The sequence below is a fragment of the Amia ocellicauda genome, chromosome 8, assembly GCF_036373705.1.
Source record: "Amia ocellicauda isolate fAmiCal2 chromosome 8, fAmiCal2.hap1, whole genome shotgun sequence".
NCBI classification, from domain to species: Eukaryota; Metazoa; Chordata; class Actinopteri; order Amiiformes; family Amiidae; genus Amia; species Amia ocellicauda.
Genome location: NC_089857.1, coordinates 34693678 through 34716516, shown reverse-complemented (window position 1 = coordinate 34716516; position 22839 = coordinate 34693678). Strand labels below are relative to the sequence as shown.

Below are 22839 nucleotides of genomic sequence, written 5' to 3'. Positions count from 1 at the left end.
CAAAGCTCAGGCTTTTGCACAAAAACAAGACATACATTTTGATAGTAACTGGGGAAAAAAAAAAACTAAAAAAAGGGAATGTATTTTGCTTCTTCTTGATGGTGAAATCAGATCTACTACAACTCCACATTCTGCTTTGATTGCTCCGAACACTACAGAATGATACGGTTGTTTTTTTAATTTCTTGATTTTTCATTCTTTTTCATTTCTGTTCCTGGAATTTGTCTCTACCCTTCTACCCAAGGACAAAAATACAAATATCATCCAGTTCTATCAATTTCAGCTATAAATCTAGACATTCTGAGCAGCTATAACTTGACTTAATGAGGGATCCCCTTAAACAGAATTCCATAGACGGGGTCCATACTAGGATTCATTAGAAGAAGCCCATTTTGGAGGGAATCCAATGAGAAGAGATCTGCAACATCTCTGTTTAAAAGCCCAGGTGGATAAGCAGAGGAAAGCAGACAGCTGGCAGGAGAAGGAGGTGGGGGGGTTCATCCTCCACTCTTAATGATGACTCCCACAGGGGGCAAGGGGAATGGTGCGGGCTGCCGGGCCAATCAGCACCACAAAGAAGTGAGTGAGATGCACGGGGGGCTGTGGAAGCACAGCGTGAGCATGATGAGAAGTATTCAGAAGGGATTTCAGGATGCCAAATCAATGCACCTACATCTCTTAGCTCTGGTGCTTTACAGCAGTGAAGAGAGGACAACCTTTTTTTTTTTCCTCCGACTGGTGGCTGTGTTTCTAATCTTCGTTGAATTGCAAGTTATCAGTTTAATCAAGGGAGGGTTTGCTTGTATGTTAACATAATCACAGATACATAAAAATACAAATACATGAAAGGTTTTTTGTTCATTAAAACAAAATCATTTGCAAGTTTAAACTGATATTTTGAAAAAAGGTTTTACTGTGTCTCCTAGTGATAATATATGTTTCAGAGTTATAGTCTAGGCAGTGCACACCGAGAACCCATTATTGCAGCAGGCCTTAAAGAAACCATTAGAAATAATCCTGCTTTAAACCCAACTCTATATGGGAGATCTGCTACAACTCCATGTACAGTATAGATCTTTAGATGAGCCATTGAGTAAAAACTTAATCGTAAAAATAACAATCACATCAGCATCATTGATCCCCCTGTTACCACAGAGACAGTACATAAAGGGTTTTAGTTTCTAAATGAATACGATGTGATCACATTGCAGAGCCAGATATTCGTTTTTCTTATCTATGACAGCCATAAGATATGACTGAAGTGAGGCATTTTATATTATGGCTCCTACTTTACTCAATATCAGCGCCTTGTGTATTTATTTATTTTTCCAAAAACAGCAGAAATAAAAAAAGTCTTTCAACAAAATCAGGTTATCTTTTTAACTTCCTACATTAGGCAGTACATATTCATGAAAAGAAAAAAAAAAACATGGCATGTTTGCGTATATACGGACTACCTCGGGCTGAAATTTACATGAACCGGTTCAAACAAGGCAGCTCCTTCTTTGGCTTGTAGGAGAGGATTATGGGTATATAAAGAATTGAATACATCCTTACAAACATTTGTACATCGCCTACCCTCAGCCATCAAGGCTTTTTCCAGAAGACACTAGATCCAGATGGATGGGCTAAGCTTTGGACAGTCTCTCTGATCTGTCAAATTAATTGTAAACTTTGAGATAAAACTCCCAAATCCCAGGGAATCTGCACAAGCTGATTAATCTCTGACACCCCTTCCTGTGCACTGCAGGATAAGCCGGGGCGATGCTGAAAGGTTAACACAATTTTGATACTGGTATTAAGATAAAGGGCAGAGGCAAATAAGGATGCAATGCCTCAGCAAGGAATTAAAAAGACAGGTGCTAAGAGGGACCTATCACTTCAAGTTGATGGCACAGCAAGCGCATACCTATCAGAGCAAACAAGGATCTGTCAGCAGTTCAAGTCTTACTTTTTCGTAGAGCTGTGTGTGTGGAGTACAATGCAATGTCTGCATTTATTATATCATAAAGAAGTTGAATTCCATGTTTCTAAGCCAAAGCTCTCATAACTTATGCCCTGTGTGTGTTGAGAATTACTCCAAAACGTTTTTCAATATTATTGCAGCAAGAGACAAATGAAGAAGGAATTATAAAGCCAAGAATGCTATTCATAATTTATGCATTTAATTATCTGAACGGCATAGGAATCAGTATCTACAAAAAATATCCGTGGCCAAATGCAGATTTCACCTGCGAAGAATAAAAAGTTACACATAAAACCATTATGACAGACTATAACTGTAGATATTTTATGGTTCAATTTAGCTCAGTCATTCCCGTTAAACTATTACAATGCACATTCCTACCTCAATCAGAAAGACACATAGTGCTTTTAAAAATGCAAACTAATGGAGACAAGAGAAATGTACAGAACTCCATAGCTAAAGTGGTTTCTTCCATTTTTGATGATGACTTCACAGAGATTTGCAGGCATCCCCATAATTCTGACCACCAATTCTGTCGGTGTCTGTGCATGTGTGTGTATCTATATCCACACAGCAGCATCTCTTGCTGAGAAATTAACACATTCCCCCAAACTCTAGTGGAATGAACTTCTGCAGCAGCCTATGTGAAGCTATGGAAGCAGATGGTGCTGACAGTGGGAAGCAAATTGTCTGCGGTCCGTGCAAGCTGATGGATTCAGCCATCTGCCCACTGCTTGAATTAAACTCAGGCAGATAACCTCTTCTCTGGCTGTGCAATGGGATGACAGCTCCTAGGGCCAATAATTTATCTGGCCATTAATTTATTGGCTAAGGTCTTCCTATTGAAACCCCTGGAAATGTAACAGCAAATGTGCTTGGCAGTACAGGAGAACACATACCTTCAGGAAAAACAGACAATAAGGGAGTGCTTTTTCTATCTGGGGAGCACAGTGCATTATGTCACATTTCACTGCTTGGTACAGCCAAGAGCTACTGAGAGGACTGCACTTATACCTTGGGATTTATTTACAAACATGTCATGCGTAAATAGAGTAGAAGTGAATTTTCTCTCGAACAAACTGATAAAGCTTTTATAGATATCAATGTAATTATGAATGTAAAATATTGTACACAAATATATGTTTAAGTATTTGCTATAGAACATAAAAAGCATGTCTACACAGAGAGAGAGAGACTGTAAATATGCTGAAATATTATAATGCATTGTATTTATTCAATAGAATCCAGAAGCCATTTAACCTTAAAAAGCACTAAGGGGAGCCATTGTTAATATTTTTCTATAAAGTACCCATAATTATCTGTCAACTGACAGTAAAACATATTTATTAAATACATGAGAAAAATAATGAATGTTTATGTCACTGCTTCACCCTTGGAGTGCTGTAACAGGCCTGGTTGACACAAATATCTACAAACATTGAAGGGAAAAGAGTTAATGTACAGTTGCTTAACTCTCAGGGATTTCCTAGCAACTGCAAAACAGATTAAATGCTCCACAGGCACAGTTCAGACTGCTCTAGAAAGATAAAGAGACTAAATCCCACACAAGCAAACTTGCATTTGTGGAAAAAAGGCTCACAGCACTCCCATATTATAGGCATTTAAAACTTTACTTCATAAGAGACCTGAAAATAGCACTGCCACTGTTCTGTAATTAACATCAGCAAGTGCAGAACACCTAGGTTACCAACCACAAATAGACTCATATAGGCAAAATAGCATAACGGTTGGACCACTGAGAACTGGGAAAAGGTGCTTAGGTCAAACAGGCAATTATATGGTAATTAAACACAGTCTGTAGGTGAGGCATAATTTGATATACATTTTACAAATGCTTTAAAAGACTGTCATAACTGAAGGTCTTTATGCTGCTCTATCATTGCTGTTTGTTTTGGACCCCCTGGGGCTTCATACAGGAGGAGGGTTTGTCAGGCATTTCATTCTAACTGCATTATCCAACTTTCAAAGCTGGAAGTGAAAGCATTCTGGTGTGTGGTTGTATCTCATCAGCTGGAAAGCTCTTTGTATGTCATGGAGTAATGAGTTCTAAATCCTGTACACAAACAAGTGTGGAAGTGTTTTGAAGCCACCCAGTGATAAACGGTTTACTAATTCCATAGATTTTGAAGTACTGTTCCAACATTTCTTGCTAACAGGATGAGAAAAGCAGTTTAGACTTTTTATGCTGGCCTCCTCAGTCATAGCACTTAAAGTCAATTGAACATTTATATTCTATTTTAAGTATGAAACTAATTCTGTAATTCAGTCCTTATGTTTGCAAACAAAAGTGAAGGATCAGAACAAGATTGGTAGTGCTGCCATCAAGCAATGGGAGAACAGTGTACGCTAAACGCTTTTACCAATGGGGCCCTTGTTTTATTTGACTAAAATAGTTTAAAAAGCCAAATCATGCAAAACACAGGGACCCACTGGCAAGAGCATCACTTTTTTTGCATGACTTGGATTTTAAAACTGTATTTCAGTCATGCAAAACATAGGACCATACTTGTGAAACATTAAGATGAAGACAACATAATATTAACTACCATCCTTATCAAGAACACAGAAGACCTCTGTCCAAGGCTGTATATACCACAGTGGGCATTAATCTGTGTCTCACTGTTGTTCTTACAGGAAGGTAAGCATAACCGTAAAACCTGAGGAGTATATCCTGATGCCAGAGAGCAGGTACAAGTTTACATTCTAAGATAATTTAGGGACTGAACATGGGGACTGATTTCCAAATCAGCTACGCTCTTAGATCAGACCGCTCTCCTTGGTTGCATATGCATCCCCCCAGTATCAGACATATCAAAATGAGGGTGATGCAGTAGTGTTTTACATAAGCATCCACCTTTTCATTCCATCAGAAAAGACGAGGAGCAAAGATAACCCCAGGTTTGTTGAGTTCCAGTTTAATTTACTCTCCCTGACACCTCATCTCACAGACTGTTCTGGACTGTAGCATATATGAAGAAGGCGTTGTTGTGAGAAGATCTCCCTCCCTCTCCCCAGCACTCACCTTTCAAGGTCATTTATTACTCTGCTAAATGGTTGAACGCCTCAGCTCCAGCGGCGGTACAGTGTCTGGCTGAGCGGCTCAATCTCATCAGACTGGCTGTGGTGTAGTAATTACAGTTAGATCAAACTGCAACCACACTGCAGGGAAAACAGACAAGGAAAAGGAGATTTATAGATCACATTGGCAGCAAGCATAATATAGATTTCATATCTGGTTTACGGTTTCTATGCCATAGTTGCCATTGCATAGTAGTTGATGCATTCGTTAGATCATTTTAGTCTTTGTTTTCAATTTCAGTCTTCAGTCTGACTATAGTGTGCCAACTGAAACAAAAATAATAAAATGCATCTAAATCTGCAGTAGAGGTTTCTTTGTGAATTCATATTGGGATCATTAACAAATGAAAATCAGGAGAAAGGGAATTAAGATTAATTGCAAAGCTACATTTTGATTCTACAAATACCCATAAGGACAACAGAGAACAAGCTGGTAATGGAAAAAATACATAAATATTTATCTAGTTTGGTCTGGCACTATTATATTCCCACTTCCTGAGAATAATAAGAAAAATCGAACTTTTCCAACTCAAGGTCAAGGTCAACACTGTAGCACCTTAATATTCCAGAAGGTCCTACAAGACAGTAATTTCGCAGGTTGTACGAAGGTTGCACATTTTCGACAACTTGGGTAAAAGCTGCCAGACTGTGAAGCACTCTCCAATTACAGAGAGAGCGTGAGAAAGAGAGCCAGAGAGGATTTTAGAAAGTAAGAACGATATGGGATACAGTTGCATAAGACAGAACTGAAGAGGCACTCAGAAATGTGGTTTCTGAATAGTTACCTAAATAAATGAACTTGGCTAGTTCCCAACTAAATACCATCTGAGTGCCACCAATTTGTATGCAATGGGGGCTTCCCAGCGATACACATGCAACAGCTGTTAAACCTGTGCATTTGCAGCTAAGATCAAATCCTGGCAAGTCTTATTTAAGCCATAAAATCCTTGAAACACTTCTCCATTTCATTTTTAGATCATACTGCTGTGATGCAACTTTCATACCCATGTAACAGATGAAACAATGTGCCACCTTTTTCTTAGTTTGTTTCCTACTTTGTTCCGAAACAATGATTGATGGTTTATAGAGAGTATGTCTTGAAATACCTGCTGCTCAAAATGTAACCTAGATCTGGATGAAGATCACATGTATGGAGATAATATGGCGTCCGTACACTTCATGCTAATGAGTAATGAGGTGGGTATGAAATAAAAGCACTGCAGTAACTAAAATAGAACAGAACAGCAAAAATCCAGCGTGTGAACGTGTAAAAGTCTGCCTGCACCGTTTCTCAGCTTGTTAACTAGTTATGAGCACATTTCCATGAACAGAACTTCACAGTAACAGAACAAACATAAAAATGAAATACGGTATGCAAAACTAAATAGTGTGATATTGATAAATTATGTTTATGCATTGTTTTAATAAATTCAGCATGGGTACCTTCAAAGTATTTTATATCACAATCCAAGGATTAATCATCTATGGTTTTCATATTTTGAAAACCAGAGAGGATTAAACTGACTGCATTACAGTATTTGACATCATGCTTAAGGCATACAGTGTACTTTAATAGGGGTATGAAAACTTGATGTTAACCTATATTGAAAATTAGAAAATGGAGAAAAATAAGCCAAGACAAGGCTCTGGAGGTTGGAGCCACACAGACATGAAACGCAGCGATATCTGTTTAGCTTCTAGCTGCAATAGGGATGAAAATATGGATTTTGTTTTCTACAAGAGCAAGTGAAACTTGTATCGTCTAGAGAGCTGTCATACTAAATTCAAGTTTTTATTTCAAAGAATCTATTATGTAGCTCTGACTTCTGTAACATTGCATTTTCTTCTTCGTCTTCTTTTCTGGATGGAGACACATGAGCTCTTGGTGTGCTTTGTCTTTGTGATTTCTGTCTATCAGCACTCTGATATGTCTGCCTCTATGTAGTGTGTGCACTTGTTTCAATGTAAGTCAGAGGATTCACTCTTATTACGGTTTAACATCAGTCTTTTGCCTGATGCTAATTTACATGACTGTGGCCCAACTGAACTGAAAAACTAAGCTTGGAGCTCTGTAGAAGTTGCCATGATTGGAACGTAAATGTCATGAATCTGAAAAGAGGTTTAGCCTGTAGGTCTCTCTCCTGTGCAGTTCTTGAGCCATTCAGTTTAGCCCGGCTACTTAAGCCTGGTCAATCTTAAAACTTGTTCCTGGTCATTTCTATCAGCCCATTTAGTAGAATGATGACAGTCACCTGCAGGTATGACTGAGTATGCCAAGTATGCACATTTAAGCTTGCCTTGGAAAACCAGATGATATGTGTAAAAATTCTGTATAGACTCTTGTAAAAAAAAAATGTAACACAAAAAAATTGTGTCAGGAATCACCAAAGCCATTATTAGACAGTCCCAGATTTTCAGATTGCCTGCACTACAATTCCACGTTTGTGGATATGTAATGAAATGTCTACAGTCTCTGCACAAGTTCATGGACTACTCTGAACATAAACTGTCTTTATGCCTCGGGACTGACCAGAACACTTACTCTGATTTAAAAGAAAAGCATTACGAAAAGCTTGCTGAGAGAGTATTAAAAACATCCTTCAACTTGGTTTCAAAATATACCCGTAATATGGGTTTAGTGGTCTTCTATTTGCCTCCAGCAGTTATCTCACAACACCATACAATGACTATTTAGGTCACACTGGATGCCTATTTGAATACATCACACATTCTTGAATATATCTGCATATGGAACAATATAAATCTATATTTGTACATCTATTAATACATTACAAATATATAATACCGGCATGAAATCAAGGTAAGTATTTTTAAATATATTTAATAATATATATGAGTAAGTGTATGTTTGGTTTCTTTTTTCTTATAATTACTGTGAAACGCTGTCAGTTCCTACAAAAGGAGATGAGTATTTTAATTTCAGCATAATTATATCTTTATGCTTGACTAGTGTTTTATTACAGATATATAACTGTTGTTGCTTTTCATTTCTTGTGGTAATGTTTTGCTCTCTCTATATTTTTAACAATAACATTCAAATTATACTACAGGTTTCTGATTGTAATACCTCAGAGTTAGATCAATAACTCAGTTTGTGCCTCAGGCAGTACCATCTTCTACTAAGATAGATTGTATTTTTGTGTCTCTAGGATACAAATTGCACAGTAAATATTGGAAAGAAGAGCATAGAGTCAACCAGGATACTTAAAATTCAGAACAGATGCTAACTATGGCAGATATTATAAATATCAAATACAAAAAGGGAAAGAAAAACACGTAATTTACTCTCCTGGCCAAAGACCGTTTTCTTCTTTATCAATCACCATACCACAAAAAAAAAAAGTTAAAACCATCCTGTAACTTCCAGCCTGTCCTTTTCCACATTAACTTGTTTCTATTAACAAAAAAGTCAGTGTAGAAGGGAGTGGTGTTTGGTGCAGTCTCATCATAAATCACCATCATTTGCAAAACATGTATTTATTATTATTATTATTATTATTATTATTATTATTCATTTCTTAGCAGACACCCTTTTCCAGGGCGACTTACAAAATAAAAGCGCAATACAGTGTGCAATAATACAGTATTTACAATTTGACTGCGAACTGACAGTACTGAAAGTCTGGCCTGTTTGAATCAAATCGATTATTTGTAAATTGTTTTTACAGTACAGATAGCATCCCCTGGAATTCACATCACAGTCTTTAAATCTCCACACAGACTAGCACATTGGGTCTTACTATTACACTGTATAATTTGAACATGATTTTGTTTAAATTCTACTAATTTCCCTATACCCAAGCTTTCTGTTGGTCTTTTTATAGCCCTTCCTACGTTATCTAAATGAGGAACAGATGAGTCAGCAGCAGCCTCAAAATTCTTTTCAAGTTCAGAACCACGCAGTTGATATTTATAATGTATGCTAGTGCTACCTGCCTGCAATCCTTCATAGCATTAGATGGCATTTACCAAGTGTCTGTTCAGTCCTGATATTCAATGATATATATTTTGTGAACACAAATTCATCTTGGCAAATAATGCTGAACAGGACGGGTCAGTTATTTCAGTTTAGATTAGGGGTTTCAATAGGTACAGAAATCTTGCTAGAAGAAATTTAAGGTGAGACTTCATCTTTTCTAAATCCATGTTGACTAGCCCCTTGATGTTACTGTGTAGATAATCTTATTATTGAACTCTTTCACAATGTAATGAATCATATAAGACTGATTGGTATGTAGATGCTCAATTGTACCCTTGTACCCCCTCACCCAGAGAGAAAAAAAAAAAATGAAATACAAAAAACATTTTCTAATAACTTCAGCAAACCCAAATTCACGATATAGGAGTTCCTTGAGACTTGTTGTATTTCTTTACCTAGCAGAAATATTTTGTTGTTTCATTTATGCTCTTTTTCGACAGGTAATCACTACTGGATGTCTTGCTACTTAACTTGTCAGGAACAGGTAAATGTTTATAACCGTGAAACAGGTATAGTTATAGGTATAAATAATTAATAAAAAAAGGCTGCTGCAATCATAAAAGATAAGCAACATATGGTGATTTAGCTATAAGTTGTAAGATTTCCAGCTGGTACATGTTCAGATGGCAAACACAGACAGCGATACTGTCAGGGTAGGTGTAACTATACGGCACTTAAAGCAACATTTCAATGCACCGTCTCGCAGGTGATCACCTTCCTTATCCAGAAAGATGACTGTTACTTAATGCAATGGGAAGATACCACTGCAACAGCAGATGCTCTGATGAAGTGTAAAACTGTTCCCCAGAGGGCCATAAAAAGCATCATGGTCAAATAGGAGACCTTATAGACAAACCTTGCTATTGGCAATCTCTAATGCCAGTCCTTCATTCAGACCTTCAAAAGGGCACACTCCGTTATATCGCTGTAGTTGGCCTTGCTAGTAAAGGATGGACTGCAGAGAAATAGTTTGCCATGACTCTGGGTTCATCAACAAAAAGGTTCTTTTGAATATTCAGATTTACCCACTTCCGTCAGTGTGCCTGGCAGAGTTTCTGTTCTGGGTGACTAGTCGAATTAACATGCGATGACTTATAGTGACTGCTATGAACCAAGGCAATTAAAATGACTTTAATCTGCTTATTTGTGCTCACTAGGTGATGGGGTTTTCTTCCACTCGGAGGCAGCTTCTAGCTTTGTCAACATGCTGCATCATCTCAGCGTGAAATGACAATTAATCTCCTACACTGTGCTCAGTTCTGTGGACATGTTTCTCTCTCCCAACACAGTAGGTTAGAGGAACACATCATTTGACCGGTTTATTATTTTGTTAAAGAGTTACATGAAATTATGTTTTTTCATAAACCTTAGATAAATCCCTCCTGGTACTTATCCCTGTAACTGCCCGAGAAGCCTTTAGAACCAGGACCTCCCTATCCTTAGTATGCTTCAAGAATAAAAATACCACACAGTAGGACTATTTATCCTTGATATATTGAATTACAACAAACACAAGCAGACAAGTTAGACTTATGTCAGAGGATGTGGAATATCAATAAAAAATCCATGTCTTTCTGTTTGGTTTATGTTTTAAAGATTTGTCCACAGATGACCATATACTTTTTCCAAGCCACTTCACACAGCTCTCATTCCATTTTGAAATATACGTATGGTTCCAAATGCTGTGGAAAATCGGTTTTATTGTTAAAATGTCTATACAAAATATGTAAAATGGTATGAGAGCTGCGCTAAAAATAGACTGTGAGATTAACATGATCAGGAAAATTTGAGTCTATAAATCACAATGCCTCCCGGCCAAACAATTAATTTGCTCACTGTTTATTTTATTTTATGTAGACCTAAATGTTTTGTTTTCTAGGTTTATTTCACAGGGTCTATCTCTAAAATGTACAGCTTTACTACGTGTAGTATGTAATGGTAGCAGACTGGTTCCATCATGCTTGAAGAAGCTTTTAGTCACTGTTCTGTGTCCTAAATTTTAGATTAAATCCTATTGTTTCAACTAATGAAAATGTGTTTTGATGATCATTGGATATTCACATATATTTTAGGATGGGGTGGTGAACTGCAGTGACAGTTATCCTCTCAGTTCTAAAACTCCTCCAAAAAGCCTTTAAGTTTCAGTTTGTCCTGACTGACTACACATCTCCCCCTAGGTAATGAGCATCTTTTGCATCTGTAGCCTTTAAAATGCTACTGTAATTGTGCCTTAAGATACTGCACACAATAAAGCAACTCATGTAATAAATATTATTATTTCAAGTGTGAATAAAAAGCCCTTTTAGTTGTAAACCAGTCTTGAAGTGAATTGAAAATGTATCTGCAGTTGCAAATAAATTAGAAATCAGAGCATCGGAAAATTCATCCTTCCCCGAGTGTTTGGTGAATGGTTGCAAATTTCATAAACCTTTGAACACTTAAATATTGTAAAGATAACTGTCTAACTCAAAAATGTGAATTTCTGGAAGAAGTTACTAACTCTTAGCTTTTTAAAATCACTTATGTGAGTATCTCACTGCCTGTGTAGAAGGTCTGCATTTGTAATTTTGTGTATTATTTTTCCATGGTAACAAAACCAAATTCTTGAAATCTGACATGAACCAAATCTGGAAGTAATTAGATATTGGATTGGTAGCTTAGAGTCAGTGTACAATATCAAAGTGCAGAACCGACCGTGTATTAGTGTAGCAGATGTCAGAAGAGACTGCAATAAATAATATAACATCAAATAATAATATATCACATTCAAAAGTATGCCAAAAATTAGGAGACACCTTCATTTCTCTTCTGAAAACTGCATCACTTTCCATAAGTCCGAATGAATGCCCGTTTATTTTGATTCTTGAAAAGGATTAATTTTCATGCTGACAATAATGTTGTTAGTCATGTAGCACGTACTACACTGTCCTCAGAGAACCAAGCGTGTACCTCTCAGAAGAAAAAACATGTTCAAGTGGTATTTTGTATAATCAAATCTTACACTGTCAACGCAAATCTAGATTCAGATATGATATTCTGTTCGGAAAGACAAATGAATAAAAGCAGAAGATAAAGAGGGACAAGAATACAGTTATTAATTAATCTAAACGCCCACTTCAAGAATGGGTGATTTATTAGAGCAATCAATAATGGTATACTTGGGTGAGCATGCAGAACCTTATTCTATTAAGAGAAGCCATTACTCTATGTCTTCATACTTCAGAAAAACAAACCACTTCAGTGTGCCATAGGAGTTCTACTTATTCAGGAAAGACCCCAGACCTCTATAAATATAGCACCTCAAAATAGCGTGCACTATATCAAGGACAATAAGGAGGTTAATACAGAAAGATGAACAGTTCCCTCACTCTGCAAAGTAGCAGACTGTTAAAAACCTTCAAGGCAGTTTGAAATGTAATGAGGGGTGAGGAATTGGGGTAGCTTGACAGAGGGGGAAATAAACTTAAATCTTAGTTAGACTACAGTCCTAAATCACACAATCAACACTAGAAACAGCACGAAATAAAATATCTTACCATCCAGTAAAAAACTAATTTGCATTAAAAATAAAAACAACAATTGCATACAAATCCATAAAAACATTGTCATATTGTTTTTAATCGAAGTTAGCTAAACTTAGAAATTAAGTTTATTAACAAAAGCATTGTAGAAAAGGTACCAAACGCAAATAAAATAATATTGATTCTATTGCACAATTTACTTAAGACCAGTGTGTCCCAACTTTATGTAAACCCCTCAATTCCTAAACCTTCCTTTACACAACCAGGCTTACGGTTAGGGTTCCCATTTGAAATAATATCCAAAGCCTACAAATCAATTTTACTCCAAAATGAAACTAGCAACAATATTAGTCTAAGTCAAAATAATCTATAATAACATTTTGTACTGTTAACAACAATTGAAAAGGTCAGCAATATCATCCAGTTAGCCTACATGTTAGTACTGAATGACACTGGTTAACTTTCAGAGGGAGTTGCAAACAACTATTTGTATGCTGGAGGTTTTGGAGATGCGAACGGCAACACAGACAATGCACACTATGTATGTTGTTTTGAAGCCTTGCTATTACTATGCAGCAGGCATTGTTTACATGATCAGTAATTGCTCCCTTTGGAACACATGGTGAGGATGTCCTTTGGAGAGAGCATGTACTCTCCAGTGCTCATCTACATAATGGTTTGTGGGAGGCAGAACTATGTGAACAGAGTAGGCAAGTACAATGCTTCACACATGCTGTTCAGCACTGATTATTTTTTATAACACCTGCATACTCTCTTAATAAGCATTTTGCTCCTTGTGAAGATTTGGCACACAGAAAAATTCAGGGACCGCAGACTATATCTTGATTTTCAGATCTCGTTTTCACCGAAGCAGTAGTGTTTAATTTGGTACACCTTTGAATTATTTGTATAACAGGTTTGAGGGGTTTTGCAGACTTGGGGCACATGACTAGATTGTACAATGTATACAACTAGATTGTAACTGGCCAACAATCGCATTTTAAAAAGGATTGGTTTAATAATGGGAAAAAGGCAAGCAGCCTATTTCTTAATGCTTCTCGGTTGAAACTCAGCTCATTCAGGAAAATAAAACTTGGGAAATATTTGTGCAGATTGTAAAGGTGACAAAAAACAGCAATTATTCAGAATCAGTGGTTTGCCAAAATGCATAGACTGCTAATCCACGGATTTTGTTGAAGGAGATCAGGTTAATACCATAGCTAACAATTAGATTACTTCAAAACAAAAGAAAACATTACTTAATACACACAATATATATGCTATGATTTATTGTACCACTGATTTTGGCATAATATGTAAATAACAAAAGAAATGTAATGTTCACATTATTCTTCATCCATATTTAATAGTTGTTTTTAATATTAATACCAAGCTGGTCAAAATGCTTTAATATATGCTGAAGGTTACTGTACAGATTTACAATTACCTTATTTGAAGGAACCAAGTTAAAGAACTCTAGAGAAAGGAGAAATCAAAGACCCTTTGGTGAATTAATTAAAAATGCTGCTGCCAAATAAAAAAATAATAATCTGAAAACATTTCAGTTTTGAAGTATAAACATGTTATTTGTCCTCAATCAAATAAACTGGAAGTGATTATCATTATTAATTTCATTCTGGTCTCATCGCACTGCGCCTTCTTTTTTCGGGTAGACGAGACATATTTGAATTATATCCAGTATCAGTCCCAGTAGACGGTCTTGCAGTCTTTAAAGTGTGCAGTTGCACTGTTCTACGTGGAAGCTGGCAACTGACAGAGCACTGATCCATCAGGCCAGATACACAGAGTTGACATTATCTCCTTTCAATTTGTGCTGCTCTTGTTCCTGAGCAATTGGGATGCATTTCAGTGGGATGGCCTGGTCATGGGAGTCTGGCTGTCCACTGCCCTACTGGAAAATGAATTGAAACTGCTCTTCACTATAGCAGGTAGGTAAATTACCTGGAAAAGACCTCTGTGTCTAAAACCATCTCCAAAAAATAGACTTTCAAATACCTGGCCCGAGGAATAATGAAGTGAATTGAAGTTACAATCGTTAAAAAAGGGCTGAAGATTGTTTATGAAGGAGAGGAGACTGGAAAATATATAATGCCCCCCAAAATTATTCACATTCTTGATAAAGATATATATACACACACGCACCATTAGTAGAGGCCTGTGTTCAGTGTGACTGAAGAACAGTTTCAAAAGCCAAGCTATGCAAAATGAAGGACCCTAATAAGATGGTCTATTGGATTGACTAACAAAAACCTTGTGCATTAGACAGCACAGAGAAAGAAACACCTTGTGCCACGAGGGTGTCTATCCCTTGAGAGAGCTGGGAATCACTCCATATGATTTCATTCTCCGAGATGAGCAGCACTTGTTCAGTATTATTCGTGAAAGAATTAACTAAATCTTTGTTAAGGTCATGACAAACATTAATTCATAGAAGGTTTTCTCTCTGAATGCTCGTTTTACTATTGGGCTTATTTAAAAAAAAAAAAACTAACACTTTCTAAGAAATAACCAAATGCATCTCACACCGAAGTACCATAAAAATAAATACGTTATGCTCTTTATGTTAATTCAAAATCAAATCATTTTCAGTAGAGCATTCAATTAGGCTTTTGAAAGAAGCAAATGTACCAAAATGAAATCTGTTTCACTTCCAAACTGTGCTAATACAGTTGCATTGTTTGTTGCTTTGTTGTTTTTGTTTCAGAAGAGATTTTTTCATCTGTAAAAGTAATCAAGTCTCCTCTCCCCAATAGCAAGCAAATTATGACAATAATGAAATCCAATTTAAATAACAGTTTTCCATTGAAGATGCCCACAAGGCTTAAATGCATCTCCGTCTCCTAAATACAAAATATGCTTCATTTAAGTTTGTTATAGTCTACAGCAAGTAACAATTACGTTTTTCACTACCAACAGTTAATGTACAGACTTCTAAAGATCCAGGCTGCTGCGTTTGTGTGCCTGGCAGCAACAAGTGCTCAGTTGTTTGTGTGGCAGGAAATGTGACTGGAAAAGCTATTAACCTCACAGTAAACCCCATTAATTTACTATCCAGGCTAATTTATAGAGACAGAGTAACACTTTGTTTTGGCTTCGATTATAAATAAAATAGCATACAAAAGAAATGAAAGGCCTAAAGTCAGTATACTTGTGAATCTGACAACACAGATAATATATGTTAAATGTTTTAAATATAAAAATACCTGTTTAAATTGCACCTACCTCGTTTTCTAGTGTCGTAGTAATGGTAACTGTCTGGCAGAAATGGTAGACGTCTTTATTGTACACAAATTGACTTTGAAAGGGGGCATAACATTTCTAAGTATTCTAAGGAAATACCACACACACACACACACACACTACCAAGTACTTACTTTTTTTTACAGAAATATGAAATATACTTAATCAACAGTTCTTTTAATTCTTTTGTTTCTCTCAAAGTATGTCTTCTGATGTAATAATCTGCTTAAAAAATATCTATTAGGAGGGTTATTTTTATATAATTTCAGGAACTGTAAATGAGTGAGTTTCCATTGGGGAAGTAGGCTATCCCAGGAACTTAAAACAGGAACAGGAACTTAAAATTGTTTTACAAAAAAGGCTGTATAATAAACATTTAAAGACAACTTGTGTCCAGCCCTCAAGTGAACAACCAGAGGAATGCACAATACAGATTTTTGACTGATCTCAGTTTTAACTGTATCCCAGTGCAATGTTTAAAATCCAGTGGCCATGAATTGCAAATACAGGCAATGCCTAAGTATATGGGTTTCAAACAAGGATTTGTTCTCCATGTAAAAACCTGACTTAAATAAGAGACAAACAACATCCTTATAAACTCTTCCCTCCCTTAAGCAACATTGTAAACAAAGCCATCAAATAATAGATTGACTATGTGCTTTACTTTACTGACCCAGAGCACACATGGTTGAATAAATGGATTTCACCATAATTTCATCATTATACCATTCCCCTTGCTGTAAAATCACATATAACACAGAAAGGAGTAAGCCGTGCTTTTTCAACTTATTCACAGAGCAGTTCCTACAGTACTCTATTGATTTCCTGGCTTTTCTCTGTCCCCCTTCACAAGATCTGTTGCAGCCACCTTTGTTCTTGAGCCGGGGCTGTACTGCAAAGAAAAGCTCTCTATTCGACTTTCCTTTATGTAAAAATTTAAACAAATCTTAAGGTAATGGTTTAAAAATATACCGTATGCATATTTACTGTTAAACGTTACAAGCATTTTAAGAGGATGCATTTAAATTGAAAAATGAAAACTCAACTACACCAAATATGTTTATACAAGGTCAAGAACATAATGAAACGCAGGCTCAGGGGATATTCAGATAGAATACTAATGCAAAGAGTTTTGCGCAGCAGATTCACGTATACAATTTTTTTTTTTTGTTTTTTTGTCTTCACACCAATGCATTATTACAATTGTACTTATTTATATCAATTATATTGTCACAGTGAAGAAAGCTTTGTCAGTTATTTTATCTGTATCTTATTACAATTAGAGCGGCCTTCAAATTCAGTTAGACTGGAGGTTAGTAGTGACCTTAAAGAAAATTGTACAAAAACAAAATTACTGCTAAAGAGATGGAAGTACGAATGGTTCAAATCAATTGCCCGTGAATGTATTCACTTGCTTAGATCAGGGACTTTTCTATTGAAAAGCTGTAGTGTAACCAAAAAAAAACTGAGCATGAGCACTTTGCTTGTACCAATATGAATTAAACTACATTTTACTAAAGGCTAGATTATATGTATAAAAATGTATGGGATATATATATATTTTTTTTTAATTAACTCAGAAAGGATTATAAATATACACTGTTAGAGATTAAAAAGTATGGTGCCATTCAGAAGAGACAACATTGCAGCTGTGCTCATGTTATGTAGTATGAACTTCCTAAATGCTCAGAGCCACACAATGTATAATAGAGGTTCCGGAATTTATACTGTGCTCAGTTACCCATGACAAATAAATGCCACATATTTCAGTCCAGTGTCTCTGTGAATGATAATCCGATGAGGAGGATCTACTTGTGGAATATGAAGTGTGAGGTTAATGTGTGTGTGCAGAGAATGACAATTATTCTTATTACTCTTATTAAGGTGCATGGGTATTTCATGCCAAGATGATTGACACCCCACCGGCTTCACAGTTTAGTTTAATATTATTTAAAAACTCTCAACCGAAACGTAGTCACCTGCTGTACATTATTTGTATGCCAATTTGGTCAAGGCATGCATAATTCAGGATTCATTTCAGGAACATTATTACCAAGGCTTATTTAGCAACCTTAATTATGTAATTTGCATTTGCGAGGAGCAGAATAACAGAAAGAAAATATGTTTATATGTTTTCCCCCAATGCACCACTGCGTTACAAAAGTGGCTCATCTTGCCGAGCTTCTTGTGCGATTCCACACTAGGCCTTCAGAACAATTACAAGAGACAGAGGCTTCCTTGTCAAGCATTCAGTCCAGGCGCCACAACAGACTCCGCAGTGTGATGACACTGAGACTCAAATCAAACCACGAGCTCAGTCAGGCTTCCAAGAAACTAAATATAGGGCAACCTAGCTGTGCCACACAAAAGGCCAGAGAACTTTAGAATTCAATATGGTCAAATACATCTGACAACCTCCTCTCTGTCAAGATTAGGACAGTATTAGAATGTCCGTGTTCAGTAAATGTTAACTGCATTAGGAAAATACAGTAGATCTATAGAAAAATTGAATAAAATGGGGGTGGTTTGTGTGTGTGCTCAAGGAAAATATATACTGTCTGTTTTTAAGGAATACTGTGTGAATTTACATTCTCAAAAGCATCACACTAAAATAAAAAATTGGGCGAGGAAGATCCTAGAGACCATACTTATGCTAATAATAGTTCTCACACCTAGTTTTAATGTGAGCTGTTGTCCTTATTTAATTGTGGAGCAATACATGTGGGGTGCAATACATCTTTGATTTGAAGCCAGTGTCCTCCACAAGGAGAACAGGAATGCCAGCAGACTCTCAGCACCAGCTAAATCCAAGGTCTAAATAATGTATCTGCAGCCTGAGCAGCCACTGAACTGCTCTCTTCCCCCAGACAATATAAATCTAGGACATCAAGCTAAAAAAAAACATGGAACACACAGAAAGATTCTCACCGATATACTGTAAACAGTCAATGGTAAATAGACTTCTTTGTTGAGAGGGTATAAAAACCAATTGATGGATTAAGGCTTGGCAGATGTAATGGTAAGCACTGAACTGGCAACTAGCAATTTATTTAAAATCAAATCATATAACTTATTGCACATGCTTTCCTTGGCCTTTCTTTAAATTATCTTTTATACTCTTGGTTGGTTAAATTGAAAACTATTACCATTATTGGAAAACATATTTAAAAAATAATCTTGTTAAACTGGCCATTGTTTATATTTTCAAGTTGTAAAATAAATGCATATATCCCCCCCCCCCACACACACACACACACACACACACACACAAAGCCAGTCCCCTGACGCAGGGGGTTTGAACTCTCTTCCAAGAAGGGACGACATCACCGTACCGAGCTCTTACACTGTAAGCCATGGCAATTTTAGATACATAGTTATGTCACCTTTAAATGCAAGCTAGAACTTTTTTTCAAATATTTTTCCTTTGGGCAAGATGATCAGGCTTATGAAAAAGCCACACAGGAGCCTCAGTCCCTGTGAGTCACGTAAGGAACCGTGCATTGTGAGCTTTTTACTTTTAATTAAAATATTTTTGAAGTTGTCCTTCTGTGCCAAATGAGAGCACAGAAATATTAGATTAGTCTGAGATGAGAGCCAGTCCCATAAGCCCATCAGAGCTCACTCAAGGTGTGTAATCCCTTTCATAGCCACACAGCATCTAGTCTGTGTCTTGAAGTGTCACCATATATTGTGTTGAACAATACAACTGTGGTATCCAGTCATGAATCTTTATAAACCTGAGGGTTGAGTTTCAAAAACCTCTGAAGACAACCTTGTGCATTTCTACCTTATTTAACTTTGACAGTGCCTCCTAAGAAGCACCAATAATTCTGGCTCAGGAGTGACAATACAATTACAAGGTCTACTCTGTTCTTTGCAGATTGTCTCTGATATCGGTGAGTATTATCACTGACATTTCAACAAAAATCAACACTGTAATTTAAATATCTAATTGGCCCAGTTAGCCCCTATGTACTGTAAAAAATGTCAGTTTGTCTTCATATCCTGCCAACTGTAATGCAGTTCTAGAAAAGCTGTGAATGTTGCTGAATTGTCAATTATGGTGTCAGTCTCATAATAAGCAGCACAAGTCAAAAAAAGCTAATAGAATCTTTAAAACCAGCCATCCTGGGAAAACATATTCATTTATATCCTGTCAGCTCCTTTTTCATGAGTAATACATTACAAATTGTATGAATATTCAATTGATAATCCTGTATTAAAAACAGGGCTTACTATATTACATTCAGAAAGAGCACAATATACCCGAGGGTCAACCAAAACAAGTTTCACCTTCTTTGAACACACACACATATATATATATATATATATATATATATATATATATTCTGACATGAATCCAGTTGCATATTTTTAATGATGCACATAAACACTTTTTCTTTTTCTCTTACAGTTGATGAAAATACAAAATTATAACCTGTGGATGAAAAATATTAACATCTTATCCTGCCTTTGTCCTTGGTGTGCTGTTACTCCTGTTAGTTAGTTATCAGCAGCTCACATTCCTTTCTTGCAACATATCTGCAAATTACCTTCCAATGCAACTGGCAATTCAGAGGTTAATGATTATTATTCATGAGTAATGATTATAATATTGATGAGATGGGAAGGCTTAGTTTAGAAAATCAATGAAATCAGTTGGTTATTGGAAATGACCATTCAGACAGTGTTTGTAAAATGTCCAACCCCTTGAGGGTATGTTCCAGAGGGGGTATAAAAGCTTTGTACTAAGTCAAAACTTTTGGAGAACAGTGTCATGCTAGCCTAAAATCCTTTGAGTTCTGTGTTGCGCTGTTCCTCCCGTGCACGTAATAAATTCTGATTAGAACTCCCGACTCCAAAACTTTCTTCCACCACAACCCCAAGGGGAAATAAAAACACATTCATAGTATTTGACAGAGAAATAATTACAGTATATCTATATAGGAATTAATCCAAGGGAAAACTAATTTAAAATAGCTAGATGCAAGAGAGCAGGGTTGCTTTGTCGTGATGAAAAGGAGCTATACTAGATGTTGTAAGATGAGGCGATTGTTACCGTACCTGTTGTAACTTTTGTTTTCTTTTACAACTTCCGTGGGTTCAGCAGACAGACATCAAACTGGGGGTTATTTGAAAGTTATGTGACCATGGTACAAGGGTAAAATGTTCTCACTGAAAATATAACTTATCAAGAGTAAACTTTTCAGGAACAAGCAGCATGATGTATAGTCTGTCACACAAAATGATTTCTTATTACACCATCTAGGCCAAGTTAAACCCCTGGGTGGTTAACTGATAACCTTCTTATCAAAGGCACCTTTGCTACAGTTAAACAGAATCACAGTAGCTGTAAATCCACTGCAGTTTGAAAGCTGAGTGTTTATTCTCTGTATTTTTACCATCTGCCATCATTACCAGGAATCCAATGCTTTGCTCTGGTGCCACAAATGATTCCAGCATCAATCAGCGAGCAAGTCTAACAGATACATTTCAACTTCAAAGTGGAATGTTCCATTCTCGATCAACAGAGGTGTAATGATGCACAAACATACAGTATCATTTATCTCACCATTTTTGCACATTCTTTCTGCCGCACTTCTCTGGTGAACACGCTCGGTTCACATCATTGATGAATAATACCATGGGCCCTGTAACGTGAAACCGACTGGAAAGATCTCAATCCTAAACAGTTCACCAGGGCATTAGTGCTGTGCTGAAGCGCTATATTATTGATGAAAATGTAAAGATTTCATGTTCCATTAAACTCAGAAACAAAGATGAACATATGTACTGGGAAAATAATATTGAAATGTATAGTGATATAGTCTCCATTAACATGTTGTTTTTCACAGTTTTACATTTTTTGTTGTTGTTGGTTTTAGCAGTATACACAGTCCTGCAGATAACAATGTAGAGAGACTGCTGCCTTTTCAAAGACTACTATCCCCAATTAATGCTAATGTCGATTCTTAAATTTGCTATTTTTCTTCATTTGTAAATGAGATTCAATTTACATTCCTGTGAATAATTGAAGGCCGTGGGCATTTTTACATGGTTTGCTTTTACTCATCTTTGATGCAATGCAGTTTGAGCAACAAATGATGAAAAATAAAAAGATTGCTCATTGATGACAAAACACAACTTTTAAACAGCTTGTGAAGAGAAACATGAACATATCCAAGACAAATGTTACATTTTCTTTGAACTGTCATACAGCGCGTCACATCATGACAACTTTTAATATTTTCATTTTCTGCGCATCCAGCTTTAAAGCATAATATTTTCTTGCTGTCTTTTTGATATAGGAGGAAACATGTGCCCTTCAAAGTATTGTCCTATTTTCCTTTGTCAACAATGCAGGTAATATAATAGGGTAAAAATGAGTCTGTATTATATCACATTGCTCTTGCTATACATGTTTGTTTTTGGTTCCAAAAACATTACTTGTAAAAGTTGGATTTTCAGTGTTTGCCTTTAATTATTAATGCCACTTCCCTTGCAAGACCCAGATAAGGACAACTGCAAAAAATAAATAGACCAGATTATTGTATCTATCTTGACACCCCATCGTTATTACTATAGCCACAGTTTGGAATCAGATTTTGTAATTTAATTAAACAAAAACAGAAGAAACGTCAAGTAACATTTTTTCTTGTTATAATAATGTTTTATAACACTGAATCAGTTCAAATGAAAACACATAGGCTTACATTTTAACAGGGAGTAGGGCTTTAAATTTGCAGGGACAACTCAGTAAAACCACACTATGTGTCAGCTCTAATAATACTGTACAACACATTTAATCCACTTTCTGTTAAGGAGAAAAGTGAGGTGGAAAGGAGCACACAAGTGTTTAAATATTTTGTCATCTTTATAAATTAAAGCCTTCTAATATTAAACATGATTACATTTATGACATTTGCCCATCACAATGTAGTTTCATCAGAGGTTTCATACAGCCTAATACTTGTTGATGGAGGAATAAAGGA

At 36.3% G+C, this 22839-nt stretch overlaps 1 protein-coding gene across 3 annotated transcripts in view; it reads right to left on the bottom strand.

Moving 5' to 3' along the window:
* Positions 1-22839, bottom strand: part of apba1a (amyloid beta (A4) precursor protein-binding, family A, member 1a) — a 72583-nt gene that overhangs the window by 37704 nt on the left and 12040 nt on the right. For all 3 annotated transcript variants that reach the window (XM_066711182.1, XM_066711179.1, XM_066711180.1), the window contains exon 2: positions 5010-5146. The gene's annotated coding sequence lies outside the window, so the exon portion shown is untranslated. The remainder of the gene's footprint in view (positions 1-5009; positions 5147-22839) is intronic.